Source organism: Heterodontus francisci, chromosome 5 (assembly GCF_036365525.1).
Source record: "Heterodontus francisci isolate sHetFra1 chromosome 5, sHetFra1.hap1, whole genome shotgun sequence".
NCBI lineage: Eukaryota > Metazoa > Chordata > Chondrichthyes > Heterodontiformes > Heterodontidae > Heterodontus > Heterodontus francisci.
The window spans coordinates 140930543-140950297 of NC_090375.1; the positions used below are offsets into that span (position 1 = coordinate 140930543).

Here is a 19755-nt window from a genome sequence, read left to right on the forward strand (position 1 = left end):
CATGATGTTCGTTTTCTTGAGGCTGATGGTTAGGCCAAATTCATTGCAGGCAGACGCAAACCTGTCGATGAGACTCTGCAGGCATTCTTCAGTGTGAGATGTTAAAGCAGCATCGTCAGCAAAGAGGAGTTCTCTGATGAGGACTTTCCGTACTTTGGACTTCGCTCTTAGACGGGCAAGGTTGAACAACCTGCCCCCTGATCTTGTGTGGAGGAAAATTCCTTCTTCAGAGGATTTGAACGCATGTGAAAGCAGCAGGGAGAAGAAAATCCCAAAAAGTGTGGGTGCGAGAACACAGCCCTGTTTCACACCACTCAGGATAGGAAAGGGCTCTGATGAGGAGCCACCATGTTGAATTGTGCCTTTCATATTGTCATGGAATGAGGTGATGATACTTAGTAGCTTTGGTGGACATCCGATCTTTTCTAGTAGTCTGAAGAGACCACGTCTGCTGACGAGGTCAAAGGCTTTGGTGAGATCAATGAAAGCAATGTAGAGGGGCATCTGTTGTTCACGGCATTTCTCCTGTATCTGACGAAGGGAGAACAGCATGTCAATAGTCGATCTCTCTGCACGAAAGCCACACTGTGCCTCAGGGTAGACGCGCTCGGCCAGCTTCTGGAGCCTGTTCAGAGCGACTCGAGCAAAGACTTTCCCCACTATGCTGAGCAGGGAGATTCCACGGTAGTTGTTACAGTCACCGCGGTCACCTTTGTTTTTATAGAGGGTGATGATGTTGGCATCGCGCATGTCCTGGGGTACTGCTCCCTCGTCCCAGCACAGGCATAGCAGTTCATGTAGTGCTGAGAGTATAGCAGGCTTGGCACTCTTGATTATTTCAGGGGTAATGCTGTCCTTCCCAGGGGCTTTTCCGCTGGCTAGGGAATCAATGGCATCACTGAGTTCCGATTTGGTTGGCTGTATGTCCAGCTCATCCATGACTGGTAGAGGCTGGGCTGCATTGAGGGCAGTCTCAGTGACACCATTCTCCCTGGAGTACAGTTCTAGGTAGTGCTCAACCCAGCGGTCCATCTGTTTGCGTTGGTCAGTGATTATGTCCCCCGATTTAGATTTGAGGGGGGTGATCTTCTTGATGGTTGGCCCAAGAGCTCTCTTCATGCCATCATACATTCCTCTGATATACCATTTTGTAAACCCTCACTTCAAAGGCATTTTGATACTTTGGACACTGCTCAACGCAAAGGGGAACTGAAGATTCCAATCCATGAAGCTTCATAGATCTGAACTTACTTACTTTGAAAGAAAGAAGATTGAGAAAGGATATGATATAGACTTTTAAAATGTTAAAGTGAATTCATGTAAACAGACTCTTTCATTTGTACTCTGATCTCAGAGTGAGAGGAAAAATCCAACATTACCAAGTCTCAAGTGAGACTGAAGATTACGGGAGATAAATTTATTCTCGTTCGTGGCGCTATGCAGACTTTTGTTGATTTCTGGGGGCAGGCGTCACTGCAGGCTGCTACTTTTGCATCCTGCAGTGCTGCCTGCCCCTGGGGAATTGACACAAATGAATCTCTCCTCAATAAATGAATAAATGGATCTATTAAAAGAAAGAAAAGAAAACAATATAACATGTATTTTTATAGAAGCTTTGATTAAAGGCATGATGAAAATGTACATTGAATGAGAATTTAGGAGAAATGACCAAAAGCCTGGTCAAAGAAAGGGGTCTTGAAGGAGAAGAGGGAGATTAAAAGACTACATGCTTTATGGAGGAAACTGCAACTGGCTGAAAGCAGTGCCAATAAATGGTGGGGAAAGCGAAGGGAGCTACATAGAAGACCAGAGCTGGAGGAAATTATTGAGATGGAGATAGCTAAGGTCATGGGGAAATTGAAACATATAAATATAAGAATTTTTGATGCATTGAAGATTGGTCCAGGACAGGATACAAGAGTATCATTTTGAATGAGCAGAGTTTTGAATGAGCTGGACTTTATGGAGCCTGGTAGCTAAGTGATTGGCAAGAAGTTTATCTTGTAGCTTCAGGGCATTTCAAAACACTTTGCAACCAATAAAATACTTCTGCAGGTCAGCAAACGCAGTAAGCAATTTGAACACAATAACAGCCCTCAAAGAATAAATGAGATGAATAACCAGTTAATTTGATTTTGGTGGTATTGGTTCAAGTATACAGGAATATGGGAACAGGAGTAGGCTATTTCATCCCTTTAACCTGCTCCACCATTCAATAAAATCATGGCTGATCTGTGACCTAACTCCATGCATCCACCTTTGTCTCTTATCCCTTAATACCTTTAGTCAACAAAAATCTAGCAATCTCAGATTTCAAATTAACAATTGACCCAACAAAAATGCCATTTGCAAAAGAGGGGTCAGGTAGGCCCGAGGCACACTCAATATTGGTTCACAAGCCATATTTACATAAAGCCAGTGAGCTGCAGATGCCTGCTAAACATCCCCAGGCAGCTCACCAGTGAAGAAGATTTCAATTTAGCTCAGTGTTATTACTGGTCCTCAGTTAGGTCTGGAAGTTGGGGGAAACAATTAGGAGGGAGGAGATAATTGGTACGGGGTGGGGGAGCAATCTGAAGGGACAGGGCGATGAGATATGGTGAAAGCAATTATGAGGGACGGGAAAGCAAGCAGGACGGGGTTGAGAAGGGACGACAATGGTCTTGGTCTCTAGGTTAATCCAGGAGAAATGCACCTGTTCCTTCTGTCTCTACATTCAGGCAAGTATTTTTATTTTTGCAAACATACTTTTTAGTGAAAGCTTCCAGAGATCCCTTTAAAAACTGCTGATTATGCCACATGTGGACCATGTTTTCCTGAAAGCAACCAGGGCAGCATTGGCTGCATTCATGGTAGCCTAATTCTGCAAATGGGGCCTCAAATAGGTACTAGGTAGGTCTAAAATCTGTATATGGAAAGGGCTGACCATCTGTTTCACGTGCCAGCCCTGAACACTTCTTTTTCTGCCTTTATCAATATGGCAGGTGGCACGGTTCTGGCACACAATGAGCCATATGGATGCAGAGGTGCCCATTTTGTGCCTGAATAATGGTCACAGCAGCATTGAACTTCTAGGCTGCTAAATTTTTGCCCAGTCACCTGTGCCTCATTGAAGGCTCGGGGCCTCCCAATTAGCTTGAGAGAGTCTGGAGTGGCAGCGAACCTGCATGGAACCTACCGCTGCACACTGGAGTTTGAAGAGGAGGAACAAAAAAAAAGAAACTGTGACATCACAGCAAAGTGGTGGGTTGATCGGCTGGTGAGGATTTGCTGCTTAGGAACTCAGTCTAAACAACTGGGAGTTTAAAAACATTAGAAATATGAAGTATTCATAACAAGTAAGATGTTGGTAGCTGGAGAGACTTGTATTTTATTTTTAAATAAGGTTTATTACTATTGATGAGGTCGTTACTACCATTGGTAACATTTTAGTATTGGTAGGGTATATTAATAGTGCTAAGGTAGATTAGTATTGGTAAAGTTTAGTATTAGCAGTAGTAAGATTATTATTACTATTGGTAGGGTTATTAATAATAGTAGTAGCAAGGTTTATTAGTAGCAGGATTTAGTTTTCTTATTAAGGTTACTATCTAATAGATAAAGGAATGGCAGGGTGGCTCCAACCTCTGCAATGCACATCCTGTGCTTTGTGGGAACTCCGAGATGCTTCTCAGCTCCTGGATAACCATATGTGCAGGAAGTGTCATCGGTTGCAGCAGTTTGAGCTCTGGGTTTCAGAACTTCAGCAGCAGCTGATGACACTGCAGTGGATTAATTAGGATGAGAGCTTCGTCGATAGCACATTAAGAGTAAGAGGATAACTAAACAAAAAGAGTCGGGCCCATAAAAGACTAAAACGGTAACCTATGTGTGGGGGCAGAGGATGTTAGTGTTGTTCTTAATGAATACTTTGTGTCTGTCTTCACAAAAGGAGACAATGCAGATACTGTGGTTAAGGAAGAGGGGTGTGAAGTATTGGATGTGATAAATGTAGGGAGAGAGGAAGTATTAATGGAATTAGCATCCTTGAAAGTGGATAAATCACCAGAGCTGGTGAAATGTGCCCGGGCTGATAAAAGAAGCCAGAGGGGAAATAGCAGACCGACTGTTCATCATTTCCCAGTCCTCACTGGATACAGGTGTGGTGCCGGAGGATTGGAGAACTGCTAACATTGTACCTCTGTTTAAAAAGGGAGCGAAGGATAGGCCGAATAATTCCAGGCCAGACAGTCTAACCCCAGTATGGGAAAATTATTGGAATCAAGTCTGAGACAGGATAAATTGTTACTTCGGAGGGCACAGATTAATCAAGGATAGTCAGCATGGATTTGTTAAGGGAAGATCTTGTTTGACCAACTTGATCAAATGTTTTGAAGAAATAACAAGAAAGATTGATGAGGGTAGTGCCGTTGATGTGGTCTACATGGATTTTAGCAAGGCCCCACATGGCAGAATGCTTAACAAAATAAAAACCCATGGGATCCAGGGAAATATACCAAGGTGGATACAAAATTGGCTCAGTGGCAGGAAACAAAGGGTAATTGTTGATGGGTGTTTTTGCAACAGGAGGCTGTTTCTAGTGCTGTTCCACAGGGCTCAGTACTGGGCTCCCTGCTTTTTGTGGTATATATTAATGATTTGGACGTAAATGTAGGAGCATGACCAAGAAGTTTGCAGATGACACAAAGATTGGCCATGTGGTAGATAGTGAGCAGGATAACTGTAGGCTGCAGGAAGATATTGATGGTCTGGTCAGGTGGGCTGAAAAGTGGGAAATGGAATTAAACTCGGAGAAGTGTGAGGTGATGTATTTGGGGAAGTCAAACAAGGCAAAGGAATACAAGACTAATGGGAGTATATTGAGAGATGTAGAGAAAGTGAGGGACCTTGGAGTGAATGTCCACAGATCCCTGAAGATAGCAGAACAGGGTGATAAGGTGGTTAAGAAGGCAGATGGAATCCTTTCCTTTATTAGTCGAGGTACAGAATATAAGAGCAGGGAGGTTATGCTGGAACTGTATATAACTCATTAGTTAGGCCACAACTTGAGTACTGTGTGCAGTTCTGGTCACCTTATTACAGAAAGGATGCAATTGCACTAGAGAGGGTATAGAGGAGATTTACGAGAATGTTGCCAGGACTGGAAAAATGCAGCTATGAGGAAAGAACTTGACAGGCTGGGGTTGTTCTCCATGGAACAGAGAAGGCTGAGGGGAGATTTGATTGAAATGTACAAAATTGTGAAGGGCCTATTTGCCTTATCAGAGAGGTCAGTGACTCGGGGCACAAATTTAAAGTGATTGGTAGAAAGATTAGCGGGGAGATGAGGAAAACCTTTTTCACCCAGAGGGTGGTGGGGTCTGGAACTCACTGCCCAAAAGAGTAGTACAGGCAGAAACCCTCAACTCATTTAAAAGGTGTCTGGATATGCACCTCAAATGCCATAACCTGCAGGGCTATAGACCAAATGCAGGAAGGTGGGATTAGGCTGTTTTTTTTGTCCGGCACAGACACAATGGGCCAAGTGGCCTCTTTCTGTGCCGTAAACTTTCTATAATTCTTGGAATTCTATTCCCCACAGAAGCTGGAATAAGGAAGCACCCAGGGTAGGAAAAATTGTAAAATAAAAACAAAATGCTAGAAATATTCAGCAAGTCTGAAAGCATCTATGGAGAGAGAAACAGAGTTAATGTTTCAGGTCATAGACTCTTTGTCAGAACTCAGAGTGCTTGGAGGTGTAACAGATTTTAAGCAAGGCAAGGAATGAGGGGAGGGGAGTAAAGAACAAACTGAGAAGTCTGTGTTAGGGTGGAAGGCAGGAGAGATAAAATGACAAAGCAGATGATCGTACAAGGAAAAAGAGATGGTAATGGGACAAGTAAAGAAAAAAAAATGTGTCTAGAGGAGGTGTAAATGGGAAAAGCACCACCAATTGTTTGACCAATATTCACTATAAACCCATTGATTTCCACTGCCACCTTGACTACAATTTCTCACACCCTGCTTCTTGTAAGAACTCTGTTCCATTCTCCCAGTTTGTCCCTCTCCATTGCATCTGTTGTGATGATACAACCTTCCATGCCAGTGCTTCAGATAGGTCTTTTTTCGTCATCCATCTATACCATTCCAATGAAGCTCAACATAAGCTTGAGGAACAGCATCTCATCTTTCAGACACTTTACAACCTTCCGGAGTCAACATTGAGCTTAATTGTTTCAGATCAAAACCTTTCCCACTTTGTCTTTGGATGGCAGCTGTTGGTGGTGATTCTGCTGTCCCAGTTACAGCTCCTCTAGACACATCTTTTGTTTCTTTACTTTTCCCATTCCCATCTCTTTTCACCTTGCACTATCATCTCTTCTTTCAATTTATCTCCTCCTGCCTTCCACCCTATCAGGGACTTTCCCTTTTGTTCGTTCCTCCTCCCACCCCCACCACCCCCCCCCCCCCCCCCCCCCCGCCCCCCAATGCCCAGCCTTGCTTTTAAAACCGTTACATCTTTAAGTATTCCGAGTTTTGACAAAGCATCATTAACCTGAAATGTTAAGTTTGTTTCTCTCTTCACAGATGCTGCCAGACCTGCTGAGCAAGGTTCCCTTTATTTATTTTTTTCCGTGCATGGATAATTTATTTAAGTGCGCATCTCCTTTAGCACCCACATGTCTGCAGTAAGTGTCTGCAGCTTGCATGACTTCAGCTCAGAATTGATGAGCTGGAGACTGAGTTACAGATATTACAGAGCGTCAGGAAAGGGGTAGAGTTACCTGGACATTTTGTTCCAGGAGGGAGGCAGTCACACCCCTCGGAGTAGGGAGACCATTAGAGATGGTCAATGGTCGGGGACAGGAGAGTGTGACTGTGAGTGAGGCAGGTAAGGGGAATCAGCATGTAGTGATGGAGGAGCCTCAGCCTCCGACCATGTCCAACAGGTATGAGGTCCTTGCTACCTGTGTGGATGAAGAGAAGGACAGCTAAGGCAGAAGGGCGGCACAGTGGTTAGCACCGCAGCCTCACAGCTCCAGTGACCTGGGTTCAATTCTGGGTACTGCCTGTGTGGAGTTTGCAAGTTCTCCCTGTGTCTGCGTGGGTTTCCTCCGGGTGCTCCGGTTTCCTCCCACATGCCAAAGACTTGCAGGTTGATAGGTAAATTGGCCATTATAAATTGCCCCTAGTATAGGTAGGTGGTAGGGAAATATAGGAACAGGTGGGGATGTGGTAGGGATATAGGATTAGTATAAATGGATGGTTGATGGTCGGCACAGACTCGGTGGGCCGAAGGGCCTGTTTCAGTGCTGTATCTCTAAATTAAGATGGATGAGTGGACTGATCATGGCACCATGGTGAAAGATGCCATTTCAGTGGGGGGAATGAAGAGGAATGTGGTAGTGATGGAAGACAGTATTTTCAGGGGAATAGATACCGTTCTCTGTAGCCGTGACCAGTTGTGTTGCCTGCCCGGTGCCAGGGTTAAGGACATCTTCTCGTGGCTGGAGAGGAACCTGGAGTGGGAGGGGGAGAAGTCTGTTGTCATGGCCCACGTGGGAACCAATGACATAGGTAGAACCAGAAATGATGTTCTGCTTACAGAATTTGAGGAGTTAGGTTCCAAACTAAAATGCAGATCAAAGGTAATCATCTCCGGATTGTTACCTGAGCCACATGCAAATTGATACAGGGTCAAGCAGAATAGAGAACTAAACATGCAGCTTAAGGAGTGGTGTAGAAAGAAGGGGTTTCGATTCTTGGGGCACTGCATCAGTACTCTGGGAAGAGGGAGCTATTCCTTTGGGATGGGCTTCACATGAACCGGGCTGGAACTAGTGTTCTGGCCAATCGCATAAAGTGGGCTGTGGACAGGGCTTTAAACTAACAGCCAGGGTGGGGGGTGAGGTGGGGGGAAGGTTTGGGTAAAGGGAAATTTAGAAATCCAAAGAGAGGGGTCAGGGCATTGAAGCAGGATAGTGATGTGGGTAACTCTCAACACAATGGGACAGGAAAGGACAGAGAGTTTAACAAAAAATGCACATTGGCAAATAAGGTCATTGCAGGGAATAGAAGTAAAAAAAATGAAATTAAGGTTCCTTTATCTGAATGCATGAAGAATTTGTAATAAAATAGATGAACTCATGGCACGAATAGAGGTAAATAATTTAGATCTAATTGACATTACCGAGACATGTTACAAGTTTATCAAGGTTGGGAAATGAATATTCCAGAGTACACAATATTTTGGAGAGACAGACAGAATGGCAAAGGAGGAGGGGTATCCCTGATAGTAAAGGATAGCACAAAGACATTAATAAGAAGGGATCTGACCTCAGAAGATCATGAAGTATCAGTTTGGGTGGAAATTAGGAAAAGCAGGAGTCAGAAAACACTGGTGGGAGTAGTTTACAGGTCTTCTAACAATAGTTATATTATTGGACAGAACATTAAATGGGAAATTATTGAAAAATGTGAAAAAGGTATTGTGGAGGACATTAATCTGCATATAGACTTGAACAATCAAATTGGCAACAGTGGTCTAGAAGATGAATTTGTAGAATGCTTTTGTGACAGTTTCTTGGAGCAATAGGTTGTAGAACCAACTAGGGATAAAGCTATCTTAGATCTCGTATTGTGTAATGAAGCAGGGTTAATAAGCAATGTCATAGTAAAAGATCCACTGGGAAATAGTGTTCATGATACCATTGAATTTCATGTTTCAAAGTGACACATTTCAATCACAAACAAGAATCTTAAACTTAAAGCCAATTACGAAGATGTGAGGGAAGAATTGGCGAAGGTTAATTGGGTAAATAGACTGGAAGGTCTGGCGGTAAATGAACAGTGGGAAACATTTAACAATACAATTCAAAGGGTTCAACTAAAGTACATTCCATTCAAAAACAAAAACTGGTCAAGGAACTAAAATCTGACAAGTGCCCGGGACCAGATGGCCTACAGCCTAGGGTTCTAAAAGAGATAGCTGCAGAGATAGTGGATGCGTTGGCTATGATTTTCCAGATTTTCTTAGATTCAGGAATAGTCACGTCAGATTGGAAGTTGGCAAATGTTACACTGTTTTTCAAGAAAGGAGGTAGAGAGAAAACAGGGAACCACAGGCCAGTTAGCCTAACATCAGTCGTTGGGAAGATGCTAGAAACTATTATTAAAGAAGGCTTAACATTGTACTTGGAAAAGCATGGTTTTACTAAAGGGAGATCCTGTTTGACAAATTTATGAGGTTTTTGAGGATGTAACTAGTAGGTCGATAAAGGGGAACCAGTAGATGTAGTATACCTGGATTTTCAAAAGGCATTTGATAAGGTACTACATAAAAGATTAATAGGCAAGATAAGTGGCTGTATTTTAGCTTAGACGGACGGGAATTCGCCGACGTGAAAGTTGGTGGCGAACCTGCTTCTGCCTAGCCAGGGGATCTGTTCCGTAATTTACGGGTTCCCGGGCTTTAATTGTCCCAACGTTTAGGGGGGATTCTGACTTAGAGGCGATCGGTCATAATCCCATAGATGGTAGCTTCGCACCATTGGCTCCTCAGCCAAGCCGGTCATAGAGAGGCTGCAGAGAGATATAGACAGGTTAAGTGAGTGGGCAGCAAGATGGTAAATCGAGTATAATGTAGGGAAGTGTGAAGTTGTTCACTTTGGTCGTAAAAATAGAAAAGCAGAATTTTTTTTAAAAGGTGTGAAACTGGTAAGTGTTGATGTCCAGAGAGACTTGGGGGTACTCGTACAAGGAACGCACAAAGTTAACATGCAGGTGCAGCAGGCTATCAGGAAGGCAAATGGCATGTTGGCCTTTATTGCAAGGGGATTGGAATACAGGAATAAAGAAGCCTTACTGAAATTGTACAGGGCTTTGGTGAGACCGCACCTGGAATATTGTGTGTAGTTTTGGTGTCCACATTTAAGGAAGGATAACTTGCACTGGAGGCAGCCCAGCGAAGATTTACTGAATTGGTCCCTGGGATGAGAGCGTTGTCCTATGATGAGAGGCTGAGTAAATTGGGCCTATATTCTTTAGAGGTTAGAAGAATGAGAGGCGATCTAATTGAGACATGCAAGATTCTAAAAGGGCTTGATAGGATAGAAGCTGAGAGATTGTTCCCACTGGTCAGGGAATCTGGGGCCAATCATTCAGGATTGAGATGAGGAGAAATTACGTCACTCAAAGGGTTGTGAATCTTTGGAATGCTCTACCCTAGAGGGTTGTAGATGCTCCATCATTAAATACATTTCAGGCTGGGATAGATAGATTTTTGGTCTCGCAGGGAATCAAGGGATATGGGGAGCAGACAGGAAAGTGGAATTGAAGCCCAAGATCAGCCATGATCATATTGAATGGCGGAGCAATCTCGATGGGCCATATTGTCTACTTCTGCTCCTATGTGTTCATGAGCAGCCCCTTTAAAATTTTTGTGCGGCTGGTAACTTAAAGGGGCCTACTTGTGCGAGGCCTGTGTGGGGGCTTTCAGGTTAACCACACAGCTTACAGGCAACATTACTGCTGATTTCTTTATTTCAGGTTTCCAACATCCACAGTACTTCACTCTTATTTAGGAAAAGTATACATGGTCTCTTAAGCTAGTAGTGTTAGTTTACTTCTTCATTCTTGTATCACCTTTTTTCAATTAAACCTGCCAAAATGTGAAGAAAAGATGAATACTCCAGAAATATTACATTGTTTAAAATTCACTAACATCTGACAATATTCCCTTGACTGAATAACAGGCTGAATAGATAATTTTATTTAAATATTTCGTCAAAAGCAAGTAGAAATGCACGGATGAAGTAATTGAAGGACATCATCTTTTCAGCATCTTTTTTTCTGTTCACAGTTCTGTGAAGGATGTTATTACTATTCAACGTGCACACTGTGGATAATTAAAAAGCTCATCAAATTAAGTCAAGTAGAAAGAAAAATTGGAAACCAATGTAGATATATGCAGAACTTTATTCTTTACACGTCTTTCTCCTTTGGCCCTGTTCTGCAACTTTTTTCATGCCTGCATCCATGACAGATTCTGCTATTACTGATCTTCTCTAACATGCTTGCTCCAATGCTTTTGATTTTCCGCTGCACCTTTATTCAATTGTTGGCCTCCATTTAAAAATATGTTTTACAGTTTATTATTTCATACACCATATTGATTCATTCACTAAAGTCTTCTTGTCCATATCAGCTCAACCACTGGAGATTGCTTGACCTGTTCTCCTGAATTTGTCACTTTTCCTGCCATTGCACCTGTAATATCTTCATGTCTCACATACTTCCCATTGAAGTCAAAACTTAGCCACCTTATTTTAGCTATCATCTCAAAGCCAACAATTTAGGAACTGTTTCAACATACCACAATGTTGACTCCAGTGTTATTTCAATCTTCACACTTTGGCAACACCTAGTTTCATCTAATCAAGTCTAAGTGTAACACAGAAGCTTGCAAATGAGGAAACTGGGTGACACAATGGGTTCGATACTAGTTTTTCACATTTGGGATTTGGATTTCACTGGAATGAAAGGAATGACTGCTCATGGTAAGGGTCTTTTCATAAGTTTGGACGGTCAATCTCAGTTTCGTGGACATAGGCCTACAGAATAAAGCTGAGTGAGATGGTCAATTAGTGCTGAATTAGAATAGTGAGATCACAGGTTTGCTGGCATGGGAAATGAAAAATACACCTCACTAATACTTTAGGAGTTGCTCATCTGAAATTAGGGCTGAGGAACATTGATGGGGCAGAATAGAGGAAGTTTCACTCTGCATCCGGCTTTGCTATGCCTGACTTGGAAGTGCTCAATACCGACACTGGCGGCTGAATTTTATGGCCCTGAAAGAAGTCCTGCTGTCAGGACCGAAAGCGGGAAACGGCCCCGCGTCTCCGGGCAGTGGGACCCTGGGACAGCATTTTGCCAGCAGCAGCCAATTAACAGGGCACCTGAGGGATCGCTGTCCAATTGTTACTGGTAGCCACCGCTGAGGCTGTCGGACAAGAAACAGGATGCCTCCATGACGAGGTGAACTTGAAGACGAGATGCATGTTTTCAGCAAACCAGCACCAGGCAGGCAGGCCCTGGTGTTTGGGGGTGGCATATTCCAGCAGCAGCACCTTAGCTGCAGGGGCAGCCCCTCCGTGAGCCATGGAGTGGCTATTAAGGTGCCACCCCCACAACCAGGAAGCTGCTGGGAGGCCGCCAGGGTTTACCCAGTGGTCTTCCCATGCAGTAGTGACCCCTCCCAATACCAGTAAAATGGCGGCGCGGGTGGGAAGTGGCACTTAGTTGCTTCAATTGGCCGCTCGATGGGTGGCACGCTGCTGAGGATTCCGCCGCTGGTGATATGCTATGACAGCGGGAAGACTTCAGGCCCCAGTCCCAATGCCTTCCTCCGCCATCTAACCAGCCCTCTTGCCTTCCAGCTCATCTCCAAAGAGTTGGTAAAATACAGCCCTGGGTTCCTAAAACAGCAAGAGTTCTAATTGTCAGTATTAACGTCCTTCATCTTGATAAACACAAAAATAAAAGGTAAAAATACATTTTCATATATGTTGGCCAAAGTCTGACAGATAAAATGCTTCCATGAAAGCAAAATACTGCGGATGATGGAAATCTGAAATGAAAACATACAGTGCTGGAAATACTTAGCAGATCTGGCAGCATCTGTAGGGAGAGAAATGGAGTTAGTGGGCTGGATTTTGTTATCACGCTGCCGGGAGAGCGGTGGGTGCGCAAAATGTCGGCCGTCCCGCATGTGATGTTCGTGGCCACGCGGACACTTAGCTTAATAGCAGCGGCTGTTTCCCCCAATCACATGGCGGGGAAAGCATTGGCAAGCGTCTCCTGATATTGGATTGCAGAGTTCAACCCACTTGCAGAGATCCCCCCTTCCCTCACATCTGCAGATTGAGCTTAGTAGCAAAGTTCATGAAGATAACAATGTATAACTTACCCAACCTTTGCAGGCACCGAGGACTCCCGCCTCAGTGGAGCCAGCTTTTCAAAGACGGGAAAGTAAAGGCAAGTAAGTGTCGCATGTTATGCAGAAGATCGCGAACGCTGTGTATGATTCCGATGAATTATATACTAATGTATGCAAAACAATATTGAACATATTTAAACTACAATCCCGTTGCTTCGCAGCAGAGGTGCCACCATGGAACTTCGCTGCCTCCGAGAAAATCGGAACCCAGCATTACAGCGTCAGGGTCCATGGTAGACAAATCTGCATCACCTCTTCGGTCCCCGTCGCCAAAAAACCTGCCTACCAAACGGCGCATAAAATCCATCTGATGTTTCAGGTCAATGACCTTTCATCATAACTGGCAAATGTTAGAAATACAATAGGTTTTGAGCAAGGGTGGGGCGTTGGGAAGAACAAAAAATAGGAAATTCTGTCCTTGCTCACTGCAACTTTTATATCCACAGAATATATGGATTTTTTTTTAAATCAGTGTAGAGATGCTTAAGGAGGCTAATATTTAGCCTTGAAGCATTGGCAGCACTGTGTCATCTGTTTCACAAAGACCTCTGCTCAATGAATGCAACAAAATTTTACAGAACCACCAGTTTATCCAAAGTGTAGAGAGTCATAGATTGTTCGCTATTACCAAAAATGTATTCATTTTTATCTCAAATGGGACTCTGAGCAATCATCAGCACAAAATGATTTCTTCACCTGAAGCCTTTGTTTCAAGGTGGTCATCTTTGTCATGCTTTTTGACGTGAATGTAGAGTGTATAGATGGCATCAATAAGACCAAAACAATCATTTCAGCCATGGCTCATTACACCCAAGTATCAATCATGGACACAAACAGACCTCAGATTTTACAACCAGAATTATTAAATCGAGTTGTATGTCAAAGCAATGCTTCGCATGTCTAGAGATATGAAAGGTAGCTATACAGTGCAATCGCACCTTGGGGTTTCCAGTTGAACTGTCATTGGTACACACCTTCCGCACCATGTTCAAACCACGTTGTCCAACACTTTGCTTCAAATACCATTTACTCCCAGCCTTTGTTGAGCTCCTGCTGCATTGAAACCAATGGCAAATAAATAATACACACAATGTTCAATTTATGTACAGGACATTTATTTTCTATAATGAGTATGTGAGTCTTAGCTGTGGCACTCTCGCCTCAGTCACTAAGTATCGGGTTCAAGCCCCATCCCAGTGGGAGAGCTGCATTGTTGGAGGTGTTGTCTTTCAGATGAGATGCTAAACTGAGGCCACATCTGCCTGTTTGGCTAGATGTAAAAAATCCTATGGCACTATTTCAAAGAGCAGGGGAGTTATCCCCAGTGTCCTGGACAATATTTATCCTTCAATCAACATTACAAAAAAAAAACCAGATTATCTGGTCATTATCACATTGCTGTTTGTGGGAGCTTGCTGCATGCATATTGGCTGCTGTTTCCTACATAACAATTACAACTTCAAAAGCACGTCATTGACTTTGAGATGTCTGGTGGTCATGAAAAGTGCTACATGCATGCAAGTCTCTCTTTCTTTCTTTGAGTGTTGGCAGCTTTGAGTTAGCATGATGGTGACCCATGGTTCTTGTGTGTTTCAGAATCGTAACACCACTCCTCAATGACTTGCTTGTGGAAGGAACAAGATTTCAGGGTTTCATAGAGAATGCACTATGATCCTAGACCTTCCTGGCCTGTTCAATGTGAAGCATATGCATTTAAGTCAATGATATCAAGGCTACGGTGATTAAATATTGCTGCTTGCATTAACTACTCCCTCCCATACCTGATGCAATAGACACTGCTGAGGGGTGATGGTCAGTGTTTTAGTTTGAATGCTTCTTCTCGCTGAGTCATTACAGGAGGGTTTGCAGTTCTTGCAGTCCTATTCACCTGGCTTTCCAAACACCCAAATATATAACAATTTCACAGGTAATCAGCTTGCTTTATTTTCTTAACACTATTTTAATTGCTTAAAGGGTTTCTAATTATCTGTTTCCTAATTGCAGCACACAGTCAATTTAGAGGATTGATTCTGATCCCGTTTCATTTGCTGATTCATGTTGGAAAAATTGTCCACAATCTGATAGTAATATTTTGGGTAAACTTTTAATAATCCACAGTTTATTTATGAATAATGCACCAACAACAACTTTGATACTTCAATTATCCAGATTTACCCATATGCATGACTCAATAGTTCAGTCCTTTGTTAGCACTATTACAGCCTCAATAATTCTTTACTGAGCTTTTATTGTTCAAATCAATTATAATTTCTCATGGATATAAGAAAATCTGCATTATCATTTCAAATTATTTGACTGCTACAGTGCAGTACTGGAAAAGTTAAAACAGACATGCTTTTGGGTTGTAAAATCAACACTGGGGACTCAAATTTCAGGTTGTGATCTACAGTGGCCACTTCCCTGGAAGTGTGTTGACTGTCAAATTGGATGCTGACAGCTTTTAAACGTGGAGTGTTTAGATGGCCGATTTGGTGGCCTGCATATGCAAATCGAGGTCCTAATTTTAGTTATCACTTCTTTGTATCACACTCCATTATATCCCCCTTCCACGTCCCACACCTACCTACTCTGTGTCCGCTCCTGGAAAAGATTATCTTCCAACTTACTTACAACTGTCCAGCCTTTGGCCCTCCGTTCGCCATGACATTTTTGCAGCTGCTGATTTGCTCAACTGCACCCTCTCCTTTACCTATGCCCAATAAAACTATTACTGTCTCTCACTGGTCGTTCATCCTTGAATAGACCTTATCTCTGCTCCCTTTAGTCCAAGGGATGCAGACAGAATGGATTTGGTTTAGCCATCACCACCAGAACATAAAGCACAATTGAGTCATACTTCTGTCTGCTAAAACTGCTCACTGATCCAGGATCATGCTGGAATGCAAAGATAACCCCGGCTTATTTTCTCTACAGCAAATCATCTCCTTAAACCCCTCTCTCCTGTGCCCTCCAACCTCCACTCCAACAATAAGTGCAAGGAGCTCATGAACTTCTTTGTCACTAAGATTAAGACCATCTGATCAGCTGCCTCTGCGTCCCTCCCTTCCACTAGCCCAGCAGGCCAAACATCTTCCAAGCACCCCCACCCCCGTCTGAGCCCTGAACTTGCATCGTTCTCTAGTTTATCTTCTATCTCCTGTTAATCCCTCTCTGAGCTCATCTTGTCCAAGAGACTCACCTCCTGCTCTCTTGACTCTATTTACTTTAAATCTGCTGTTGTTACACCTCTCCTCAAAATCAACCCTTGACTCCACCATTCGAGCAAACGACTGCCCCGTCTCCAATCTCCCTTGCCTTTCCAAAGTCCTTCAATGTGTTGTTGCTTCCTAAATCTGTGCCCATCTTTCTCAGAACTCCATGTTTGAATCCCTCCAATCAGGTTTCCGCTTCTGCCACAGTACCAAAACAGCTATCAAAGTCACAAATGGCATCTTATGTGACTGTGACAAAGGTAAACTTTCCCTCATTGTCCTTCTCAATCTATCTGCAGCCTTTGACACAGCTGACCACATCACCCTTCTTTAATGCTTTTCTACCAACATTCAGCCTCTCTCCACCATCATCCAGCACTTGCCTGGTTCCATTCTCATCTATCTAAACGTAGCTAGAGTATCACTTGCAGTGGCTTCACTTCCCACTCCTGCACCATTACCTCTGGTGTCCCTCAAAGATCTATCCTTGGGCCCCTCCTATTTTTCATCTACATGTTATCCCTCAGTGACATCATCTGAAAATACAGTGCTATTTTTCATTTGTACACTGACGGCACCCAGCCCAACCTCATCACCACCTCTCTTGGCTCCTCCACTGTTGCTAAATTATCAGACAGTTTATCCAACACCCAGTACTGGCAGAGCAGAAATTTACTCCGATTAAATATTGAGAAGACCGAAGCCACTCTCTTTGTTCCTGGCTAGAAACTGCATTCCCTAACTTCTGACTCCATTCCTCTGCCTGGTAACTGTCTGAGGCTGAACTTGTTGTCATCTTTGACCCCAAGATGAGCTTATAGCCACATACCCACGCCATCACTATGACTGCCTGTTTCCACCTCCTGAACATTGCCCAACTCTACCCCTGCCCTCAGCCTTAACTCATCTGCTGTAGAAACCCTAATTTTTTTTAATTCATTCATGGGATGTGGGTGTCGCTGGCTAGGCCAGCATTTATTGCCCATCCCTAATTGCCCTAACTGAGTGGCTTGCTAGGCCATTTCAGAGGGCATGTAAGAGTCAACCACATTGCTGTTGGTCTGGAGTCACATGTAGGCCAGACCCGGTAAGGACAGCAGATTTCCTTCTCCAAAGGACATTAGTGAACCAGATGGGTTTTTACAACAATCGACAATGGTTTCATGGCCATCATTAGACTAGCTTTTTTTTAAATTCCAGGTTTATTAATAAAATTCAAATTCCACCTTCTGCTGTGGTGAGATTTGAACCCATGTTCCCAGAGTCTCTGGGTTACTAGTCCAGTGACAAACCACCACGCCACCGCCTCCATGTCTTTGTTACCTCTAGACGTGAATATTCCAACTCACTCCTAGCCGGCCTTCCACAACCTACCCTCTGTAAACTTGAGATCATCCAAAATCTGTTGTCCATGTCTTTACATACACCAAATCCCATCATCCATTCACCCTTGTGTTCACTGACCTACATTGGCTCCTGGGTAGGCGGTGGTGTAGTGCTATTATCACTGGACTAGTAACCCAGAGACCCAGGGTATTTCTCTGGGGACATGGGTTCGAATTCCACCACAGCAGAAGGTGGAATTTCAATTCAATTAATAAATCTGGAATTAAAAGCTAGTCTAATGATGGCCATGAAACCATTATCGATAGTTGTAAAAACCCATCTGGTTCACTAATGTCCTTTAGGGAAGGAAATCTGCTGCCCGTACCTGGTCTGGCCGACATGTGACTCCAGACCCACAGCAATGTGGTTAACTCTTACAAGCCCTCTGAAATGGCCGAGCAAGCCACTCAGTTGTACCTAACCGCTACAAAGTCAATAAAAAGGAATGAAACCAGACGGACCACCGGGCATCGACCTAGGCACCGGAAATGGCAACGGCAAAACAAGCCCTGTCAACCTTGCAAAGTCCTCCTTACTAACATCTGGGAGCTTGTGCCAAAGTTGGGAGAGCTGTCCCACAGACTAGTCAAGCAACAGCCTGACATAGTCATACTCACGGAATCATACCTGACAGACAATGTCCCAGTCACTGCAATCACTATTCCCGGGTATGTCCGGTCCCACCGGCAGGACAGACCCACCAGAGGTGGTGGCACAGTGGTATACAGTAGGGAGGGAGTTGCCCTGGGAGTCCTTAACATCGACTCCGTACCCCATGAAGTCTCATGGCATCAGGTCAAACATGGGCAAGGTAACCTCCTACTGATTACCACCAACCACCCTCACTCAGCTGATGACTCAGTACTCCTCCATGTTGAAAACCACTTGGAGAAAGCACTGAGGGTGGCAAAGGCACCAAATGTACTCTGGGTGGGGGACTTCAATGTCCATCACCAAGAGTGGCTCAGTGGCACCACTACTGACCGAGCTGGCCGAGTCCTAAAGGTCATAGCTGCTAGACTGGGTCTGCGGCAGGTGGTGGGGGAACCAACACGAGGCAAAAACATACTTGACCTCGTCCTCACCAATCTGCCTGCCACAGATGCTTCTGTCCATGACAGTATTGGGAGGAGTGACCACCGCACAGTCCTTGTGGAGACGAAGTCCCGCCTTCACATTGAGGATACCGTCCATCGTGTTGTGTGGCACGATCACCGTGCTAAATGGGATAGATTTCAAACAGATCTAGCAATGCAAAACTGGGCATCTATGAGGCGCTGTTGGCCATCAGCAGCAGCAGAATTGTACTCAAACACAATCTGTAACCTCATGGCCTGGCACATCCCCCACTCTACCATTACCATCAATCCAGGAGACCAACCCTGGTTCAATGAAGAGTGCAGGAGGGCATGCCAGGAGCAGCACCAGGCATACCTCAAAATGAGGTGTCAACCTGGTGAAGCTACAACCCAGGACAACATGCATGCCAAAATGCATAAGCAGCATGCAATAGAGAGAGCTAAGCGATCCCATAACCAACGGATCAGATCTAAGCTCTGCAGTCCTGCTACATCCAGCTGTGAATGGTGGTGGACAATTAACTAATTGGAGGAGGTGGCTCCACAAATATCCCCATCCTCAATGATGAGGGAGCCCAGCACATCAGTGTGAAAGATAAGGCTGAAGCATTTGGAACAATCTTCAGCCAGAAGTGCCGAGTTGATAATCCATCTTGGCCTCCCCCTGAAGTCCCCAGCATCACAGATGCCAGACTTCAGCCAATTCGATTCACTCCGCGTGATATCAAGAAATGACTGAAGGCACTGGATACTGCAAAAGCTATGGGCCCTGACAATATTCCGGCAATAGTACTGAAGACCTGTGCTCCAGAACTTGCCGTGCCCCTAGCCAAGTTGTTCCAGTACAGCTACTACACTGGCATCTACCCTGCAATGTGGAAAATTGCCCAGGTATGTCCTATACGCAAAAGGCAGGACAAGTACAACCCGGCCAATTACCGCCCCATCAGCCTACTTTCAATCATCAGTAAAGTGATGGAAGGTGTCATTAACAGTGCCATCAAGCGGCACTTGCTTAGCAATAACCTGCTCAGTGACGCTCAGTTTGGGTGCCGCCAATGCCACTCAGCTCCTGACCTCATTACAGCCTTGGTTCAAA

The 19755-nt window shown here is 44.1% G+C and overlaps 1 protein-coding gene across 1 annotated transcript in view; it reads right to left on the bottom strand.

Moving 5' to 3' along the window:
* csmd3b (CUB and Sushi multiple domains 3b) overlaps positions 1 to 19755 on the bottom strand; it is a 2327439-nt gene that overhangs the window by 1673379 nt on the left and 634305 nt on the right. The window lies entirely within an intron of this gene.